At 40.0% G+C, this 21,725-nt stretch overlaps 1 protein-coding gene and 1 pseudogene across 1 annotated transcript in view; both read right to left on the minus strand.

Annotated features, from left to right (window-relative positions):
- SALL2 (spalt like transcription factor 2) overlaps window positions 1-21,725 on the minus strand; it is a 63,253-nt gene that overhangs the window by 23,791 nt on the left and 17,737 nt on the right. The gene's annotated exons all lie outside the window — the stretch shown is intronic.
- On the minus strand, window positions 11,618-13,934 carry LOC132360114 (Y-box-binding protein 1-like; annotated as a pseudogene).

Genomic DNA, 21,725 nt, shown 5'->3' on the forward strand with positions numbered 1-21,725 from the left:
TTGACAAGCAGGGAAATATTAAACAAGAAAACATAATACAGTACAGGGAATTCTCTGGTGGTCCAGTGGTTAGGACTTCACACTTTCACTTCCGGGGCCTGGGTTCAATCCCTGGTCCTGCAAGCCGTGCAGCGCAGCAAAAAAAAAAAAAATGTATATACACACGCACACACACACACACACATATGTAATACAATGTGAAGAAATTTCATAGAGTATGCATAAAGTTCCAGGGGAAGAAGAAAGGAGATTTGACTTGGACTGATTGTCACCAGCAATAAATTATCAATCAATTAATCCATTCATCCATTCTTCCCTCCCTCCCCCCATCCCTCTATTAAACATATGTCCGTGGTGTTTAGTTACGATATATAAAACACTGTGCTAGATGTCACAAATGCAAAGAGGATAAAAACAGATCCTTCTGGAAGGAGTGTTAACTAGGTATGGGAGGTAAAACAGGTAAGCAGGTAATGCTAATAGCTACTCTTTATGGGCCACTTCTTTTTTTTGGGGGGGGGGCACTTCTTTTTGACAAGGCTATGTGAGGCTCTGTCTTGCAGTGATCTTGTGAGGTAGACATTATTATCCCCATTTTACCAACTAGGAAATTGAGGTTTAGAGAGGTTAGTAAATTGCTGAGGGTCATGCTGCCGTGAATTATGGAGCTGAGGCTCTAACACATTTTCCTTACAACAAAGTCTGTGCTCAAAGACTATATGGATTCTGGCTGTGACTTTTTGGGTTTAAATTGCCTTTACCACCAATCAGCTGCATGATTTGGGGCATTTTACTTAACTTCTCTGAGCCTTGGTTTCCTCATATAAAAATGAGGTTAAAGGAGTTCCCTAGGGGTCCAGTGGTTAGGACTCGGTGCTTTCACTGATGAGGGCCTGGGTTCAATCCCTGGTCTGGGAACTAAGATCCTGCAAGACAACGTGGCACGGCCAAAATAAAATAAAATAAAAACGAGATTAATAGTGTCTACTTGATAGGATTGTGGTGGAGATTTAACAAAACAGTTAAAGCATTTGGCCCAGTGCCTGGCCAATCTTTCAAGCTCACTACATTTGATGGTAATATTATTATGTCAAGTGGTGAGTGCGCTGAGAAATGCAGATCAAATGTGTACTCATTCAGAGGAAGGAAAGGTCACTTCCAACTGGAGGGCAGGAGGGTGAATAGATTAAAGGAGGATCATGAAGAATTCACTTAAAATGGAGTTTTTCAAAAAAAAGGTAAGACGAGTATTTAGACTCTAAAATTTAGAATAGAAGGCTCTGTGAGGAAAGCAGCAAGGAGCTTGTTAGCTGTGGGAGGTGACGAGCAATAAAAATGCAAGTAAATAAATTAGATAATTATAGAGAGTGGTAATTAAACAGGATAATGGGAGAGAAAGTGAGGTGGAAAGGTGGGGCTGAAAAGTAAGCGATTAAGGGGGAAAACTTGATTCTATCACCAGGTAGAGCGCTGTTCATATGTAGATCAACTGCTATCTGTGAATGGATACTGAATAGTGGCCCAAACTGACGGAAATGCAAATAACTCTTAGAAACAGGGGCTATTAGTAATGCAAATATGAAAAAACCTCTGATTAAGCAGAAAAGCAACAAAACCCCCTAATCGATCTTTGAATGAATTGATCTGTGAATGAACACATTAACATCCTCATGATTTTGATGACAAGAAAAGACAACATTTTTTCTTTGTCTCTAGTTTGTCTTCTCTCATGCTAGAATTAAGTAAAATTAGTTAAAGCTAAAGCTATCATATTAAAAAAATTTTTATTTCTATATTTATTTTTTTTGGCCACGCTACGTGGCTTGGATCTTAGTTCCCTGACTAGGGATCAAACCCAGGACCTCGGCAGTGAGAGCGCAGAGTCCTAACCACTGGATCACCAGGGAATTCCCAAAGCTATCCTATTCTTATTGCTTTTATTTATTCATCCATTCAACAAATATTTTACTGAGAGTTTACCATGTGTCAGGCACTATACCATACCGGGGGAATACAGTGGATGGTCTTTCCTTGGAATTCTCATCTCTTGCTCCAGAGTGCTTTTGGAACAGGAGGACATATCAGGACCCCAGGCAGGTTCTGACACAGGTCTACTGATGTTTTTGGATAGGGGTAGGAGAGGACCTGGTATTATAAAGGGCCCAGAATGTGTCCTGAAATGGTCTATGGTAATAAGACAATTGGAGAGTTTTGGAAAAGACTTTAATGTCCCCAAATTTTATTTGAACTAAAACATTATTTGCCTTTCACATTCCTCTGTGCACTCCATTCCAAGGTTCCTCTCATCACTCCTCCTTCTATACCTGTCCTCGTCTTTTGCTCTCCAAATTTACCAAATAAATCTCCTCCTTTCCACCCATTCCAGCTCCTGCTGTTCTTCACAGCCAGTCTCTGGGCTCAGCCCCAAGCCTTGAGGGGCAGTAAATGGATTCAGAGTTGCTGCTCAAACACAGATCCCCATGGAAACCAAAGGACTAAGAAAACAAAAAGAGAGGAAGAGGCAGCCACGGCCTGACCTTTTATGCTCACTCTTCAAATTCTTTTCGCTCTTGGGCGTGAAGGCAAGTGCTTATTTGTATAACTAGTGGAACCAAAGAACCTGACCCCTGCCCCCACCCCCAAAATTTCTTAAGAACATCTCTTCTCTTTGATAGTAAGTGAAGAGCAGTGGGACACCTCCACCTGGTGGCAGAAATACTATATTACCGCCAAGACGAGAGATTTATGAGGGAGAGCCTGCAATGCAGGCTTAGTGGCAAAAGGAAGAGGATGCAAAGGCATAACATGCAGGAGCAACTCCTACGAAAGTGTTTAGCATTTAGTACCTGCTCCTTCTCACATAGATATATATATATATTTAAACATCCTTATTGGAGTATAATTGCTTTACAATGGTGTGTTAATTTCTGCTTTATAACAAAGTGAATCAGCTATACATATACATATATCCCCATATCTCCTCCCTCTTGCGTCTCCCTCCCACCCTCCCTATCCCACCCCTCTAGGTGGTCACAAAGCACCCAGCTGATCTCCCTGTGCTATGCGGCTGCTTCCCACTAGCTATCAATATTATATTCGGTAGTGTATATATGTCCATGCCACTCTCTCACTTCGTCCCAGCTTCCCTTCCCCCTCCCTGTGTCCTCAAGTCCATTCTCTACGTCTGCGTCTTTTTTTTTTTTTTTTTTTTTATAAATTTATTTATTTATTTTTGGCTGTGTTGGGTCTTCGTTTCTGTGCGAGGGCTTTCTCCAGTTGCGGAGAGCGGGGGCCGCTCTTCATCGCGATGCGCGGGCCTCTTACTGTCGCGGCCTCTCTTGTTGCGGAGCACAGGCTCCAGACGCGCAGGCTCAGTAGTTGTGGCTCACGGGCTTTGTTGCTCCGCGGCATGTGGGATCTTCCCAGACCAGGACTCGAACCCGTGTCCCCTGCATTGGCAGGCAGATTCTCAACCACTGCGCCACCAGGGAAGCCCTACGTCTGCGTCTTTATTCCTGTCCTGCCCCTAGATTCTTCAGAACCATTTTTTTTTTAGATTCCATATATATGTGTCAGCATACGGTATTTGTTTTTCTCTTTCTGACTTACGTCACTCTGTATGACAGACTCTAGGTCCATCCACCTCACTACAAATAACTCGATTTCGTTTCTTTTTATGGCTGAGTTATATTCCATTGCATATATGTGCTGCACCTTATCCATTCATTTGTTGATAGACACTTAGGTTGCTTCCATGTCCTGGCTATTGTAAATAGAGCTGCAATGAATATTGTGGTACATGACTCTTTCTGAATTATGGTTTTCTCAGGGTATATGCCCAGTAGTGGGATTGCTGGGTCGTATGGTAGTTCTATTTTTAGATTTTTAAGGAACCTTCATACTGTTCACATATATTTAAAAAATATTTAAATATTATCTTTATGTTGATGACTCAGTTGTTTTTGCATCTGATCCAAATATGGGTACACAAGGTCTAGTCTCACACCTCCCAACTCTGCAGCAGATATTTCCTACCTGAATGTCTTGTCACCACAGATTCAGTGTAATTCCAGAGCTGGATGGTGCTCTTCTCTTCCTTTCCTTTCCCTTCTAGAGGGCAGCCTTTGCTAGTTTACAAAGGGAAGCCAGAAGGTGTTTATTCCACTGTCTCTTTGGTATATCCTCTCTGGTTTCTTCAGGGGTATGATCCTTTCTGCTGCCACTAGGGATCGTCTGTGCCCCCTCCCACCCACTCACCCATAGATTGTCTCCCTTTCTCTTCAGGAGCTAGGAGGGAATAGGGAAGAACAGATCCATCTCCTTCCTCTTGTGTCTTGATTCCCTCAGATTTCCCAGGACGAATACACCAGAGGACCTGTGATGTTCTTAACTGGAAAGTTCGGGCAATTTCAGAGGGGAATTACAATGTAAGAGAGATAAAAACTGAAGTTCTAGCTAGCCTGAATTTTCCCTTTCACTGTGCAATGGAAGGTAGACTTGGATCTTTACAGGAAGGGGTGTCCCCATGGGTCCTCCCTCCATTCCTGACCTGCCAGTGGAGGCTTCAGTTTCTGGAGTTCCTTAAGTCCAACCTTCTGAGTTCTTTAAATCCAATCTTTCTACAGTGAGAGCTGTGGGCTTTCTGATGCCTATACAGGTTGATCTATTAAGTGAGCACATCTCTCAGGGTCATTCATTATTATCATTATTAATTAATTGAGTCAACACAATCTGAATCCATACTAAAGATACCCTACCTCCCTTTTAGCAAAGCTCTGGTCCTTACCTTGCATTGAGGATTATATGATTCTTTCTTACTCCCCTGGGAGGGCCTGGTGACATGATAGAAACACTTCATACTTTTCTTTTTTTGGCCGTGCCATGTGGCTTGCAGGATCTTAGTTCAGACCAGGAATCAAACTTGGGCCCCCTGCAGTGGAAGCGCAGAGTCCTAACCACTGGCCTGCCAGGGAATTCCTGAGTTTCAGTTTTATCTGGGGACTTATTAAGGACTATAGCCCAGGAGACAGACTCTCAGGTAGCTGTGAGGAACTGCTCTGAAGAGGTAGGGGGGGAGGTCAGTAAGTCTGATTTTGGAGAAGGGGGCGGGTATGTGCAATCAAGCACACGTCTCGGTGGAGGGCTCCTGCTAGTCATGAGGCACAGATATCTCAGTTAATGATTTTGGTGCTTTTCCAAGTATGGGAAGATACAAGCAATTGGGTTCACAAAATTTTCTCCTGAAAATATCTAATTATCTGAGGGTGTTCTGCCAGTTTTCCCAGAGCACAGACTGCCTCATTCCTGAGCTCCACCCTGAAATCCTTTTGTGTTGTGTTGAAGGTCAGGGACTGCAGTGGCTAATGACTCAATCCTTGTACAGCTGGATGGCAAGCAAGAATTTTTATTTGGCACTTTTAATATCTGATTCTCAGTCATAATGGATGCCAGCCTCGACAAAATTCTTTTGACTCAGAGTCTCTCTGATAGGAGGGGGTGAGGGATTGGGGGAGGAGAGTGATTCACTATTCCCTCCCATCTATATCAGCATACCTAAACCACAACTAATTATCTTGTCCCTTAAAGCAGCTTTGCCTCCCAACTTTACCTTCCCTGTAGAAGGCACTTTGTTCTATTAATTAGTCGGTCTTTACTTCCATTTTCCTTAAAAACAAAACCAAAAATAGAGACCTGGAAAAAAACCTAAACAACCACAACAGATCGATCCTTTTATTAAAATACTTCTCATAACCTTGTCTCATAAAATACTGTGGAGGGACTTACCCGGCGGTCCAGTGGTTAAGACTCCGTGCTCCCAAGGCAGGGGGCACGGGTTCAATCCCTGGTCAGGGAACTAAGATCCCACATGCCACAAGGCGTGGCCAAAAAATAAAAAAAAAATAAATAAAATATAAATTACTTAAAAAAATACTTCTCATAGTCCTGTCTCATAAAATACTGCGGAAATATTCTCCTTCTATTTCCACAGGTACTTCCTAATCCAGATCTTCAGCACTTCCCTCTGAAGAATTACCTCTAACCCTCCTACCCCCATTTTCTCACTTACAGGCTACCCCTTAACCCCCACCTTTATGTTCTATTCCATCCTACAAACTATTTGTTAAATATCACTTGCATCAGGTCCCTTGTCTATCCCAAATCTTTCATTGGCTCTCAGATTGCTAGTACATGCAGTAATATTTCCCCTAATGCCTGAGTACTCATCCTTACCAAATAGACTTACTCTCCCTGTCTGCTGCAGGCTTTTTTTTTTTTTTTTTTCCTGCAGCAGTTTGGCCAGGCTACCTCCTGGCCCCATAATCACTTCCATCACTGTACTTCCTCATGTCCTAGAGCCCTCCTTTCCTCCCTGACTGCTCCAGCTTCTATGGGTCTTCATCTTCGCTGGAAGGCTGCAATACTTTTAGTATTCTGCCCACAGTCTAACATGGAACATTGTTTGCTGCTTTTTAGTAATGTGTATTAGCTTTGTCACTCCAACTAAATAGAGAGGAGGTCAGGGCTTTTATGCACCTTCTATAACGCCACAGCTCTGGGCACAGCCTGAGCATACTGTAGGTTCTCATTAAACTTTCTACTTGCATGTGAGTCACCTGTGACCTTTCCTTTCTCCATAATAGCACAGCACATTGTTTATACCTTGATTATACCACTTACCAGGGTTCACCTTTTATCAAATGTAGAGCCCATACCTATTTCTTTGGCTGCACTGGGAGTTCCTCAGGCATAGAGACCATATTGTATTCATTTTGCACTGTTCACAGCATTTAGTAGAGTGCTATAGTAAGAAGAAGCTCAAAACTTTTTTCCCCAGCCTAAATATCTTTATAGAACTGAGGGAAACAATTCATATATTTGGAAGACAGATCCATTGACAAGATAATGGTAAATTTAAAAAAGAGAGATTTCTATAACAAATTAACTCTTCCATTTATAATAAAACATTTATAATTGAAGTTTTAAAAATTTATTTATTTTAAAATTTTAGGTACAAAGAACTAGTGTTTCTCTCAGCAGATAGATATTTTGGATAATCCATTCAAGGAAAATCATTTAGTCCAACTTGATGAGTCTTGTATCTGTCTTTTTTTTTTTTTTTTTAATAAATTTATTTATTTATTTATTTATTTTTGGCTGTGTTGGGTCTTCGTTTCTGTGTGAGGGCTTTCTCCAGTTGCGGCAAGTGGGGACCACTCTTCATCACGGTGCGCGGGCCTCTCACTATCGCGGCCTCTCTTGTTGTGGAGCACAGGCTCCAGACGCGCAGGCTCAGTAGTTGTGGCTCACGGGCCCAGCTGCTCCACGGCATGTGGGATCTTCCCAGACCAGGGCTCAAACCCTTGTGCCCTGCATTGGCAGGCAGACTCTCAACCACTGTGCAACCAGGGAAGCCCCTGTATCCTTCTTTTAGTGTTGTAAAGACTGGCTGCATTTATTGAGGCCATATTTACAGATCAGACCATTCTGGTTTGAGCAGATTTGGAAAAAGTGGGAAACACAGCTGAATTTTTGAAGGTGGTTCCGATAGAGCTGCTGGTGATCCATCTTGCTTTCAGGGGAGCAGTGAGTCAAAAACAATTGGTTTTTTGGTTTGTTTGTTTAATTTAATCAAATTCTTTAAGATCCTGCTCTGGATCTTTCTCCAGGTTATAACAACAACAACAACAACAATAATAATAGCAGCTAATGCCTACCTAACATTTATGTATCCCTTACTCTATGCCATGCACTGTTCTAAGTGTTTTTGCTCATTTAATGTTTACAACAACCTTATGAGCAGGACTGGGACTAGGGGTGGGGCAAGAGAGGCATCTGGGGAACAAAATTTAAGAGACACTGACTCAGGGACACACAAGTGCACTTCCGCACCCTAGGTGCTTCTCTTGCTTCACCCTGGTCCTGGCCATGCTTATCAAGAAGGTACTAGTATATACCCCTTTTTCAGATGAGTAAACTGAGGCACCGAGAGATTAAGTAACTTGACTAAGGTCACACAAGTAGTGGCAGAACTCGGATTTGAATCCTAGAAGTCAGGCCTCAGAATTTGCTCTTAACCAGTCCCCTACACTGTCTTTTTTTTTTTTTTGAAGTATAGTTGAATTACAATGTTGTGTTAATTACTGCTGTACAGCAAAGTGACTCAGTTATAAATATATATACATTTTTTTTCATATCCTTTTCCATTATGGTTTATCATAGGATATTGAATATAGTTCCCTGTGCTATACAGTAGGACCTTGTTGCTTATCCATTCTATATTTACCAGTTTGCATCTGCTAATCCCAAGTTCACAATTCAACCCCCTCCCACCCCTCTCCCCCTTGGCAACCACAAGTCTATTCTCTATGTCCCCGATTCTGTTTCTGCTTCATAGATAGGTTCATTTGTGCCATATTTTAGATTCCACATATAAGTGATATCATATGGTATTTGTCTTTCTCTTTCTGACTTCACTTAGTATGATAATCTCTAGTTGCATCCATGTTGCTGCAAATGGCATTATTTTGTTCTTTTTTATGGCTGAGTAGTATTCTGTTGTATATATGTACCACATCTTCTTTATCCATTCATCTGTTGATGGACATTTAGGTTGTTTCCATGTCTTGGCTATTGTGAATAGCTGCTATGAACATAGGAGTGCATGTATCTTTTTGAATTATAGTTTTGTCTGGATATATGTCCAGGAGTGGGATTGCTGGATCATATGATAATTCTATTATTAGTTTTCCGAGGAACCCCTATACTGTTTTCCACAGTGGCTGCACCCACTTACATTTCCACCAATAGTGTAAGAGGGTTCCCTTTCTCCACACCCTCTCCAGCATTTGTTATTTGTAGACTTTTAATGCTGGCCATTCTGACCAGTGTTAGGTGGTACCTCATTGTAGTTTTGATTTGCATTTCTCTAATAAGTAGTGATGTTGAGCATCTTTTCATGTGCTTCTTGGCCATCTGTATGTCTTCTTTGGAGAAATGTCTATTTAGATCTTCTGCCCATTTTTTTGACTGGGTTGTTTTTTTGATATTGAGCTGCATGAGCAGTTTGTAAATTTTGGAAATTAATCCCTTGTTGGTTGCTTCATTTGCAAATATTTTCTCCCATTCTGAGGGTTGTCTTTTCATTTTGTTTATGGTTTCCTTTGCTGGAACACAGTATATTGTTTTAAAAATGAAATTTATTGAGGTATAATTTACAAACAATAAAATGCAGCCATTTTCTTTTTTTATTGAGGTATAAGTGACATACAATATTATGGTAGTTTTAGGTGTACAACATAATGATTTGACATTTGTGTACATTGCAAAATGTTCACCACAATAAGTCTAGTTAACACGTGTCACCATACAGAGTTACAGATTTTTTTCCTGGGATAAGAATTTTTAAGATTTACTCTTTTAGCAACTTTCAAATATGGAAACAGTATTATTAAGTATAGTCACCATGCTGTACATTACATCCCATGACTTATTTATTTTATAACTGGAAGTTGTACTTTTGACCCCCTTCATGCATTTTGCCCACCCTCCACCTCTGGCAGCCACCAATGTGTTCTCCATCCTCATGAAATGATCTTTTTTTCCCCTGGTAATATGCTTGCCCTGAAATATAGTTTTCTGATATTGATTAACCACATCAGCTTTTAAAACTTTTAATTATTTGGGACCCCTTCAAACAGGTACTTGCAGTTTGTTGACGAAGATTCTGATACCAGTTCTGATGTGTGTGTATGTTTTTCCCACATCACCAAGCAATTCTAGGATGCCAGCTGGGTGTCCTATAGTTCAACTCAATTCTGACACTCTCTACCAGGTGGTATAGCATCAGATTCCACAGGTTGAGGGCTCAGTCCCATAAGACTGCCTCCACTTCAGATGCCAATTGCAAGTCCAGGTTGTTACCTATACTTCTGACTGACTGGCTATAAATCAGGTTCCCAGATGCCCTCCTTGGGTTTGATCAGTTTGCTAGAGTGGCTCACAGGACTCAGGAAACCAGTTTACTCACTAGATTATAGGTTTACTATAAAAAGATATTACTTAGGAGCAGCCAGTTGGAAGAGATGCATACAGTGAGGTATGGGGAAAGGGTGTGGAGCTTTCATGCCCTCTCCAGGGCTCCACTCTCCCCAAATCTCCATGTGTTTACCAACTTGGAAGCTCTCTGAACCCTGTCCTTTTGGGTTTTTAATGGAGGTTTCATTACATAGGCATGTTTCATTGGCCATTGGCAGTGATTCAACCTTCAGCTGCTCTCCCCTCCCTGGAGGTCAGGGGGGTGGCACTGAAAGTTCCAATCCTTTAATCACATGGTTGGCTCCCCTGGCAACCAGACCGCATCTTTAGGTACTTTCCAAAGGTCATCTCATTAATATGATGAAAGACATCTTTATGACTCTCATCACTTAGGATATTCCAAGGGTTTTAGGAGCTATGAGCCAGAAAAGGGGATGAAGACCAAATATGAATTTACTATAAATCACAGTATCACAATTGACTTTAAAAAATCAAGTTACAAAATTTTACTACAAATTAAAAATGACGTTCTTAAAAATCTCAGCTTGACCAGATATGAAACAATTAAAAAACCCTTAAAAGTGTATTGAGAAAACTGGGTTTAAAAAAAACCACATTTGTCAGTACGCAAAATATATGTCTTGTTGACCTGAAACAAACAGACTACCAGATATTTCTCCAGCAAAGATGGGTTTATTTGAGATCAGCAGAAAATTGCAATTTGGGGTCTGTAATAATGGCATCCATGTGCAAGTCTCCACAAGGTAATGGAAGGAGGTTCTTTTTTTGGCCACAGTGCACGGTTTGTGGGATCTTAGTTTCCCAACCAGGGATCACACCTGGGACCCCAGAAGTGGAAGCGAGGAGTCCTAACCACTGGACCACAAGGGAATTCCCAGGAAAATGTTTTTTAGAGAGGAAAAGGAAGTTGGGAGGGTCCTAGGAAAGAAGAGTTTTTCTTCTTCCTGTTGGGTTCTGTTAATGTCGCAGGGCCTGAGAGCTCCCCCTTCTGGTATCCCAACTCTATTTAATTGAAGTTTCCATTTACTAATTTTACAGTCTTTAGGTAAAAATATTAAAAACCCCAAGCTGCATAGATAATGCAGATAGTTCTAATTATCTTGTCAATGGGCAAAAAACAAGCACTTAAGGTCTTCAGCTCCAACCTTTTTTACTGCTGGAATTCCATATTCATTCCTTCTTAAAATTATTTATTTATTTAATTTATTTTTGGCTGTGTTGGGTCTTCGTTGCTGCGCACTGGCTTTCTCTAAGTTGTGGCGAGTGGGGGCTACTCTTCGCTGCAGTGAGCAGGCTTCTCATTGTGGTGGCCTCTCTTGTTACAGAGCATGGGCTCTTAGGCTTCAGTAGTTGTGGCACATGGGCTCAGTACTTGTGGCGCACGGGCTAAGTTGCTCTGCGGCATGTGGGATCTTCCCAGACCAGGGCTCGAACCCATGTCCCCTGCATTGGCAGGTGGATTCTTAACCCCTACACCACCAGGGAAGTCCCATATTCATTTCTTCTTGTTGGATGGCTAAACAGGATGATGATCGAGGTGGTAAACCAACCTCTACTCAGGTTAGCCCTGCTCAGCTTTAGGAACAGATGAATTTTCAGCTGCTGGAGCACCTGCTTTTGTCTCTGTGCCATGTTGTGGTTTAGGGTTTTCTGGGAATCTTCAGAGGTGACTGAAGTTGTGGTAGTACCAACCTTGAGGTGGCTGCTGACCTTGATCTCATCTCCTTGATTTTCCTTCTCCTTTTTGTTGCTGTCTTCTCTATGCTGTCTTTGGTGAGGAGGACCCTTAAGGAATCATGATCTACAACCCCAATACATATTCTGTCTCACTGGTGTTAAAAAACAAAATTTAACTGAGTAAATTTAAAGATCAAATTGGCTTTATTCATTGATTCATGAATTGGGCAGCATCCCATCTAGCAAACAGAAAGGAGCTTCAAAGAGCTACTGAAAAGGAAAAGATTTTTATAGACAGAAGGGGGCAGGGACAAGGAAAAAAAGTGGATTACCTAATCTTTCTATGGAAGGGGTCTGTCAGGCAGATTGCCTCATTACTGCTGACCAGGAAATTCCAGACTGACCAGTTAAGATCACATTCCTGGGGGAGATTGAAACTGCAGTTTGGTTTGGTATTAAGTTTCAGTTTGGTGAGGCGGGCTTAGCACAAGTGACTCCATTTTGGGTCTGATGTCTCTTTTTTAACGCTAGTCTACCTTGATCTCCTATCCCCTGGTTATCAGCACACTCCACTACTTTTTCCTGCACCAGAGGAATACTGTGGTCAATGCTCATAGGTCTCTGTGTGTAGTAGGATGAGAACTGTGGCCTGAGGTTGGGTTGGCCCTATTGGAACTGGCCTTCTGGACCACTCTCCCATCCCTCATTCTTTTCCTTATTCTTACTGTTTTGGTAATTCTGGTAATTGGTAGAAAACCCCTACCATGTGGGTAGCATCTATAATGGTTACAGTCTGCTGCATATTTACTGCTTGCACTGGAACTCCAGTAGGGCCTGTAACATTTGCTAATTCCATACCCTTTTCTCCTCAAAACATCAAACTCCACAGTGTCTCCATCTCCTACATTGCAAAGTTGGATACATGTTGTATCACGTATTAGTACCTCATTCTTTTTTATTACTGAATAATATTCAATTTTACAGCTATTCTACACTTTGTTTATCTATTTGTCAGTTGGTAGACATTTTGGTTGTTTCCACTTTGGGGCTTTTATGAATAACACTGCAATTAATATGCATATACAACCTTTTATGTGAATATACATTTTCAATTTTCTTGGGTATAGGAGTAGATTTGCTGGGTTATGATAGCTCTGTGCTCAGCATTTTGAGAAACTGCCAAATTGTTTTGCAAAGTACCTTACCATTTTACATTCCTGCAAGTAATGTAAGTTTCTCTAATTCCAGTTTCTCCACACCCTTTCTGACACTTGTCACTGTCTGTCTTTTTGATTTTAGTCATCCTAGTGAATGTGAAGTGGTATCTCATTGTGATTTTCATTTCCCTGAAAGCTTAATTATGTTGAAATTTTTTTTTCATGTGCTTATTGGACATATGTCAATCTTCTTTGGAGAAATGTCTAGTCAAATCCTTTGTCCATTTTTAAGCTGGGTTGTCTTTTTATTGTTGAATTGTAAGAGTTCTTTATATATTCTGGATACAAGTTATACCATTTATATTTAATATGATTATCGATGGGGTTTGGTTGAAATCTACCATTTTGCTATTTATTTCCTATTCTCATTTTTCCTATTTTCTTTTTCTTTTTTCGAGGGGATTAATTGAGTTTTTAAAAAATATTTTATTCCATCTCCACTGTTACCTAATTAGCTATACCTCTTTATTTGTAGCTGTTTCTCTAGCATTTATAGTATACATCTTTAATGTAGCACACCATCAAATAAAATACCACTGACTACATAATATAAGAATCTTTCAAACTTACATTTTCCTCCTCCCAGCCTTTTTGTTATTATTTTCATATATTTTACTCCTGCATGTTACAAACTCCACAATGCATCATTATTATTTTTGCTCTGAGTAGTCAAAATTCTTTTAAGGAGATTTAAAAGCTAGCTGGTTACAAAACATCTTGATACTCTTTGCCTTGAGGTAGGCAATCTGTGAAATGCTCTGGACATTTTTTTGGCTCTGAACTTTTACTCAAGCAGTAGAAAAAATGAAGGGGTGTTGAGTCAGATACTTCTGGAAACTAAGTTCCAGGCTGCTTACTGGGCTTTTGGGAGCCCATGGATTGATACCAATTACTTAGTATTCATGGGTGAGCTTTCACCTGTCAGTGAACTTTTTGAATCCCTGGTGTGTATTGCAAATTACCAAAGGTTTGGAGCTCTTCCATATCTGGAGTCTCCTGGCTTTATTGTCCACTTATTAAATTGCTAAGTGAATGGGACTAATAACAGGAAATTCACTGGAATGGAAAACTTTTAATAATACCCCTGAGTATTCATTGATGGCAAGTTCAGTTATAGTCATGCAATGATCACTTCAAAATCCTATGTCAGATAGATAAAAATCACAAAGCTTTCAAGCCTAAAGCCCATCTCGTGCAGAATTCTGTGCTCTGTGATTTTACATCCTAGGCTTCTGTAACAGGGTATAAGAGGAGAAATGAATCATTAGAGGAGGTACAGGAATAGATGGTAAGTGTTTGATGTCAGTGGAAAATCTATATTAAACAAGCAAGATAGGTCTATAAACAAATGTTACTGATTATGCATTGAAGAATATTGCTTTGGCCTTTATAAGACAGTCAGAGTTTAATAGCGCTCCTGGGTTGATTGATTTGATATAATGACACAGAGTTTTCCTATCCTCTTTCTGCCTCATCTTTATAAGGTGATAATGGTTATTATTACTTATTTAAGGTGGATGTTGAGGGAAGGAGAGAGGAGATAATAAGATCTTCAAGAGAAGTTTATCTCCTGAGAGTGATAAATGAACAGTGGTCTTCGTGTGTATCTAAACTTTCCTAAACCTAAACCACATTTTCACCTCTAAAACCATTGCAAGGAAGGTAATTGTATTAGTTAGGATTCTCCAAAGAAACATAACCAATAGGATCTCTCTCTATATATATCTATTTATCATCTATCTTTCGATTGAAATAAATTTTATATATCTATCTATCTCCATCTCTATATATGGAGAGAGAGAGAGAGAGAGAGAGAGGGAGAGATTGATTTATTTTTAAGGAATTGGCTCATGAGATTGCGGGCCTGACAAATCTGAAGTCTGCAGGACAGGTCAGGCAGGCTGGAAATTCTGGCAGGAGTAAGCCTTTCAGTCTTGAGTCTAAAGACAGTCTGGAGGCCAAATTCCTTCTTCTGGGGATCTTAATCTTTTCTTTTAAGACTTTGACTGATTGTATTAGGCCTACTCACATTATAAAGGGTAATCTGCTTTACTCAAAGACTACTGATTTAAATGTTAATCACATCTAAAAACACCATCACAGCAACAGCTAGATTGTATTTGAAGGCACAACTGGGTATTATGGCCTAGCCAAGTTGACACAAAAAATTAACCATCACAATAATTAAAGGGGAAGGGACTTCCCTGGTGGCACAGTGGTTAAGAATCTGCCTGCCAATGCAGGGGACACGGGTTCGAGCCCTGGTCCAGGAAGATCCCACATGCCATGGAGCAACTAAGCCTGTGTGCCACAACTACTGAGCCTGTGTGCCTAGAGCCCGTGTTCTACAACAGGAGAAGCCACTGCAGTGAGAGGCCCGCCCACTGCAACGAAGAGTAGCCCCTGCTCTCTGCAACTAGAGAGAGCCCACGCACAGCAACGAAGACCCAACGCAGCCAAAAATAAACAAATAAATAAATAATTTAAAAAAAATGATCAAAGGGGTAAAATTATTACCTACTTTCCAGATAACGAATATAAAAGTCAAGTGACTTGCCCAAGTGTACCAGAGATATGATAGATGAGTTGGTTAAAGGAGTAAAAAGAAGCAGGATCCAAATTTTTGGATATATTAACTCACAAAATAAGTCTTCACTTAATATTTTTAATTCAGCAGGACAATAACAGAACCTAAGACTAACTGGATTTGATTTGACACAACTCCTTAAAAACTTTTATATTTTTTCTCCAGCTTTATTGAAGTATAATTGACAGACAAAAATTATATATATTTAAGGTGACAACGTGATGATTTGCTACACATATACATTGTGACATGATTACCAAAATCAAAACACTTTTATATTTTCTTGACACAAAATTTTAAGCTTAAAGTTAGTATCAGGTCATATCTCATAAAGTATTCAATTTATTTATATTAGCTAAAGATAAATACTTTCTTTCTATAATAAATGTTTGTTGAATGAATGAATGGCCTTTGAGTAACAGATTTTGGAATGTGTTCAAATATAGTTCTAATGGTGCCCATGGTAGTTAATGATTAAAATGGAATGGCAAGTAGGCTTAGTTTTACCTTACTTGGCAGAAGAAGGCAAAAGTATTGAAAAGGACAAATGCAAAATTTACAGCGAAGGAAAGGGATTAACAAATTCAGAGACCAATATTAAAAGGGTGAAATGATTTAAATAGAAAACCAGTTACTAATGTCCAAATCAGAATGTTTTTTATTTTGTGTTTTTTAATATTTTGCTTTCTCCCTGTTTCATTTCAGAAGAAATTATGAAAGAAGTAAATGAAAGAACATTATAACAATTAGCTAAGCTCCCCTTGCATTGTTGGAGAAAACTGGTAAATTTTACCACCTCTTTATTTTCATTGCTTGCCATGTTTTTTTTGGGTATGCACATATACAATGGTACTGAGCAAGACTCAATCACTTGTTTGATATGGTGCATAAGTGTGTGGTGTTTAGAAGTTTAATAGAAGGCCTTTTAAGTTACAAGAATTATTTAACCTCTCTTCTGTCTCAGAACTCAGTATACTTTTTCAATGTGTTTGTTGCTTCCTACTAAGGCACCTACACTCCTCCCCTCCCCCCCGCCCCCTAATACACACACCCTCCAAGATTCTTCAAAATGCCTCGGATTATGACTTGTCACATTTTAGAGTTTGCCACAGTACCTGTTTCTTTTTTCTAGTTATCAAAAAAAGTCATATGATTATGGATTTGGGGATGGGGGAGGGATCAAGACAATCATTTCTCTCTGCCTTTTTGTATTTGAATCCCTAGCACAGTGCTTGCCTAGGCACTACAAGTTTATAGGATGAAAGTTGAATATGTTACAACCTTCCAAAGAAAGAATGAGTCTCTTCTACTGGCAGATGGTCATTCAGTCTTTGCTTGTTTGCCTAAGCAAGGGAGTCCTTATTACCACCAGAGAAAGCTTGTCCTTTCTGTGCGCTTACAAGTTAGTGCACAGAAGTCAGCATACAAGTTAGATGTGGGCTGTTCTGGAGAAGATATGGAAGACTACAGCTAAGGCATGATAGTTCTGCTCTCCTGGGCTTCCCTACCCAGTTTCACCCTCTGGAACAGAACTCACCATGACTATATCCCTGCAATGTGTGAGGGAGTGTTGCTGAGAGCTTCCTTGGTATGCAGAGGAGGACACCATTGGTTCGTCCCTTAAACAATCCTCACCACTAAAACATCTGAGCAGCTTCTTTCTCAGAGGTTTCTTTTCCTGTCTTGATTGGGAACCAGATAAATCATATCATGATATACTATGAAGAATCAAATATTTAAAAACAACAATGCAATATACTGTGAAGAATAAAATCTTTAAAAAAGAAACTAAGTACAATATACTAAAAGATTTAGGAGTTAATGTAGCTCAGCTCTCTGGAGGCAACTGCTGAGTAGTAGAAAAATCTAAGGGCAGGGTAACTGGGACAGAGTTCCAATTCTGCCATGCAAAAGCAGGGCAAGCCTCAAAACATCTCTGAACTTAGCTGCATTCCATTTTATTAGAGAAGTAAAGCTGTCAAAGTTTATTGTGTCCTTATGAGCTTCTACCTGTCTCTTCTTTAGGGTTGAAGCCCCTGGCATTCAACTGACACAGGCAGTTCTCTCATACAAGATCTCTTCAAGCAAGATCGTGGCAACTCAGAATTTTACAAATTCATTTGAAGCTAAAATGATGATAGTCTACTAGGATGGAACTCAGGTTCCTCTTGGCAAAAGGAGCCTTCTCTAAGTGTGTCTTTGCCAAGACTTGAGCCTATAGTGCTGAACTAGAGATCAGGAGGAAACAGAGAAGAGGCAGAGAAAGATAGGGTTTGGAGTATCTCTGAGCAAACAGCAAAATAACTGCGCTGAAACTGAGGACTCAGGAGGTAAAGGAGACTCTGCTGCTTACGATGTTTGATCCCGACAATTCACTATACACCTGAGAGGAGTGATTTGAAAAATGGGAAAGTTCTTACTGTCTATATTGCAGAGCTGGTGTGGGAATTGCAGAGCTCTTGGGAGAAAGGTAGAAGGACAGGCAAAGGGTAGGAAGGGACAGATTTTCATTTTCTTTTAGCCTTTTATGAAGAATATCAATATACACAATACACACCAATATAACAATACTGATGTCCAGTGAGAATTCTGGTCCTTTTAGTTCAATTGCCCCTTTGTAGATAAGACTTTTACTGTTTTCCTTAAAAATCTTAGCAATTATTTTATTTTATTTTTTAAGGATTTTTTTGGATGCGGATCATTTTTGAAGTCTTTATTGAATTTGTTACAATATTCCTGCTGTTTTATGTTTTGGTTTTTTGGCCTCAAGGCATGTGGGATCTTAGATTCCTGACCAGGGATCAAACCCGCACACCCTGTATTGGAAGCCGAAGTCTTAACCACTGGACCGCCAGGGAAGTCCCTGAGCAATTATTTTAATGTACAGATCAACTTCCCCCCAAATTTTGAGACTTTTCATGTTTCTTACTTGCAGTGTTACTTTACAGATATTTTTTCAATTAATTCATGGAGTATTTGGCGAGTTTCTCCTTTGTGCCACATACTCTACTATGCAGAAAAATGAATGAGATATTTCCTTTCCTTCAAGATGTGCATAGTTGCACTTTCTTGCTCCTTAAAGGCCACTTTATGTTTTTTGGTTCAATCTCTGTTAAGCTGAGAGTGTAGGCTTAACAGAGAGTGTAGGCTTTGGAAAATTCAAATCCTACTTCAACCAATAGCTAACTGAGTAACCATGAGTAAATTAACTCAACCCTGTCAACATTTTGGAAAGCAGTTTGACAGCACTGTATTTTGAGTCATAACCTCTGAGCTAGTAAATTCATTTCTAATAATCAATTTCTAAAAAAAATTTTTAATATTGGAGCAGTTATAATCATGCAAAAGAATTTGTTGAGCTAATATTGTTGTTCTATGTACTTTTTAAGATATTTTACATACTTCGTTGAACAAAACATACAAAGGTTCTTGCCCTTATGGAGTTTACATTCTAGAAGCAGGTGACAGACAATAATAAACAATAGACTAATTAAATAAGTAAAATACATAGTATGTTAAAAGGTGATGAGTGCTTTCAAAAAGTAAAAAAGTAGGGGCTTCCCTGGTGGCGCAGTGGTTGGGAGTCTGCCTGCCAGTGCAGGGAACACGGGTTCGAGCCCTGGTGTGGGAGGATCCCACATGCCGCGGAGCAACTGGGCCCGTGGGCCATAGCTACTGAGCCTGTGCGTCTGGAGCCTGTGCTCCGCAACGGGAGAGGCCGCGACAGTGAGAGGCCCGCGCACCGCGATGAAGAGTGGCCCCTGCTCGCCGCAACTAGGGAAAGCCCTCGCACAGAAACGAAGACCCAAAAAACCAAAAAAAAAAAAAAAAAAAGTAAAAAAGTAGATCAGGGTAAAGGGGATCAGGAGTGCTGGGGATTCTGGGTGAGTTTCAGTTTTCTATAAGATCATCAGCATAAGCCTCATTGAGAAGGTAATATTTGAGCAAATACATTAGGGGGGTGAGGGATTGACTATGGGATCTGGGGGAAGAGGTTCCAAGCAGAGGAAGTAACCAGTGCAAAGGCCTTCAGGTGGGAACGTGTTTAGAGTATCTGAGGAATAGGAAGGAGGTCAATATGATTGGAGCTGAGTGAATGAAGGGGAGGGTGGCAGGAGATAAGATTAGAGCCGTAATGGAGAGCTGTATCATTTAGGGACTTGTAGGATACTGTAAAGACTTCACTTTTACAAGATGTGAGATGGGGAGCCATTGGAAATCTTTGGTGGAATGACATGATCTGACCTAGATTTTAATAGGATTTCTCACGGTTACGTTGAGAATAAATTGTACTATTATTTTTAACAGTGAGAAACTAGAAACATCTTGAATGGCCACAGAGGTGGAATGTATGCAATGAAATGTCATTCAACCATATACTTATAATACTGAGAGAAAAGCAGAATGTAGAATTACATGTTTGTAATGTTAAAACTGTATAGCACAGGGAACTAATTAGAACAAATTAAAGACAACAGTAATATGATAACAGCAATTAAATTTGTTGTGGGATTATGGGTATTTTTCCCACTCCATTTTCCACTATGTGGCTTCCCTAATGAGAACATGTATATAAATATATGACATCAAGATGGGTGTGACGTCAAAGATATAGGGTGAACCAAGAGAAGTGAAAGACCAAAAGTCTTGGTTCAATGAATTATGGTTGGAAGATATTAGAGACCTAGAGAGGCAAGCGAATGAGATGGAGGCTTGGAGAGTAGAGAAAGGAAGGCATCATGGGGGCCTTGAAGGTCAGCATTTGTGTGCTGCTAATGTATATGTACTTGGAGGTTCTCAGTTCTTCAAGTCTCAAGCTCTCTGTGAAGTGGTGGTGATGACGGTGGCTGGGAGGAGTGTGAGCCAGCATCTGGTAAGCATGTCTGTACCTGGTAGTTTTTCTTGTTCTTTTTAACACTAAGTCTTGCTGGTTTCCTTGTGGGTTTCAACAACTTCTCTTTCTAATATCCCATCAAACCTTTGTTTTTCTAGGAAAGACTCTATGACAAATTATTGTTGGTGTAAGAAAGAAGTACAACCATCATGACTTCCTGGGATGAGGGAGTTTTGATGAAGGGCCTAGGCAGAATGGATGCTTTAAAAAATTTATTTCCACCATTGAGCTCCTTGCTAAAAAACTACAAGTACTTTTAAAAGAAGAACTTGTTATTATATCAGAAAGAGTAGGCATTCTTCATTTCTAATTTTCTTCAGTGTTCATTGTAGAATGTGGGCATCCTATTCCCATATTATCTCTATGATTAATTTCTCAACCCTCCATTTGTTAAGAAACTACTCTTTACTTGTGGTTGCCAAGGTGGGGGGAGGGAGTGGGATGGACTGGGAGTTTGGGGTTGGTAGATGCAAACTATTACATTTAGAATGGATAAACAACAAGGTCCTACTGTATAGCACAGGGAACTATATCTAATCTCCTGGGATAAACCATAATGGAAAATAATATTAAAAAAAAGAATGTCTCTGTGTGTATAACTGAGTCACTTTGCTGTAAGCAGAGATTGCCACATGGTAAATCAACTCTACTTCAATTAAAAATATAAAATAAAATCATAAAGAAACTAGTCTTTAGATCTATTAGTAGATTAAAAGATTAAATCTCTGAAGTACAAATAAAAGTTTAATTCAAGGCTTAAATTTTGATACATTCAATTGTGAGTTTAAAAATGAAGCTATTGGGCTTCCCTGGTGGTGCAGTGGTTGAGAATCCGCCTGCCAATGCAGGGGACACGGGTTTGAGCCCTGGTCTGGGAAGATCCCACATGCCGCGGAGCAACTGGGCCCGTGAGCCACAACTACTGAGCCTGTGCGTCTGGAGCCTGTGCTCCGCAACAAGAGAGGCCGCGATAGTGAGAGGCCCGCGCACCGCGATGAAGAGTGGCCCCCACTTGCTGCAACTAGAGAAAGTCCTCGCACAGAAACGAAGACCCAACACAGCCAAAAATAAATAAAATAAAATAAATTAATTAAAAAATAAATACCTAGCTCCATCATTAAAAAAAAAAAACCTGAAGCTATTTTTTTCCAAAGAATTTTTTAAAAAAGCTCTACTACTAAGTCAATAAAAGAGACACTTTAACACTAAGTTTTACTTGACCTCAATGATTTGAATTCAGTATTTTCTATTTAACATCCTTAGTTTGTTAGCCCTGAGTCTTTTTTTCCACATT

This window comes from Balaenoptera ricei, chromosome 2 (genome assembly GCF_028023285.1).
Source record: "Balaenoptera ricei isolate mBalRic1 chromosome 2, mBalRic1.hap2, whole genome shotgun sequence".
NCBI lineage: Eukaryota > Metazoa > Chordata > Mammalia > Artiodactyla > Balaenopteridae > Balaenoptera > Balaenoptera ricei.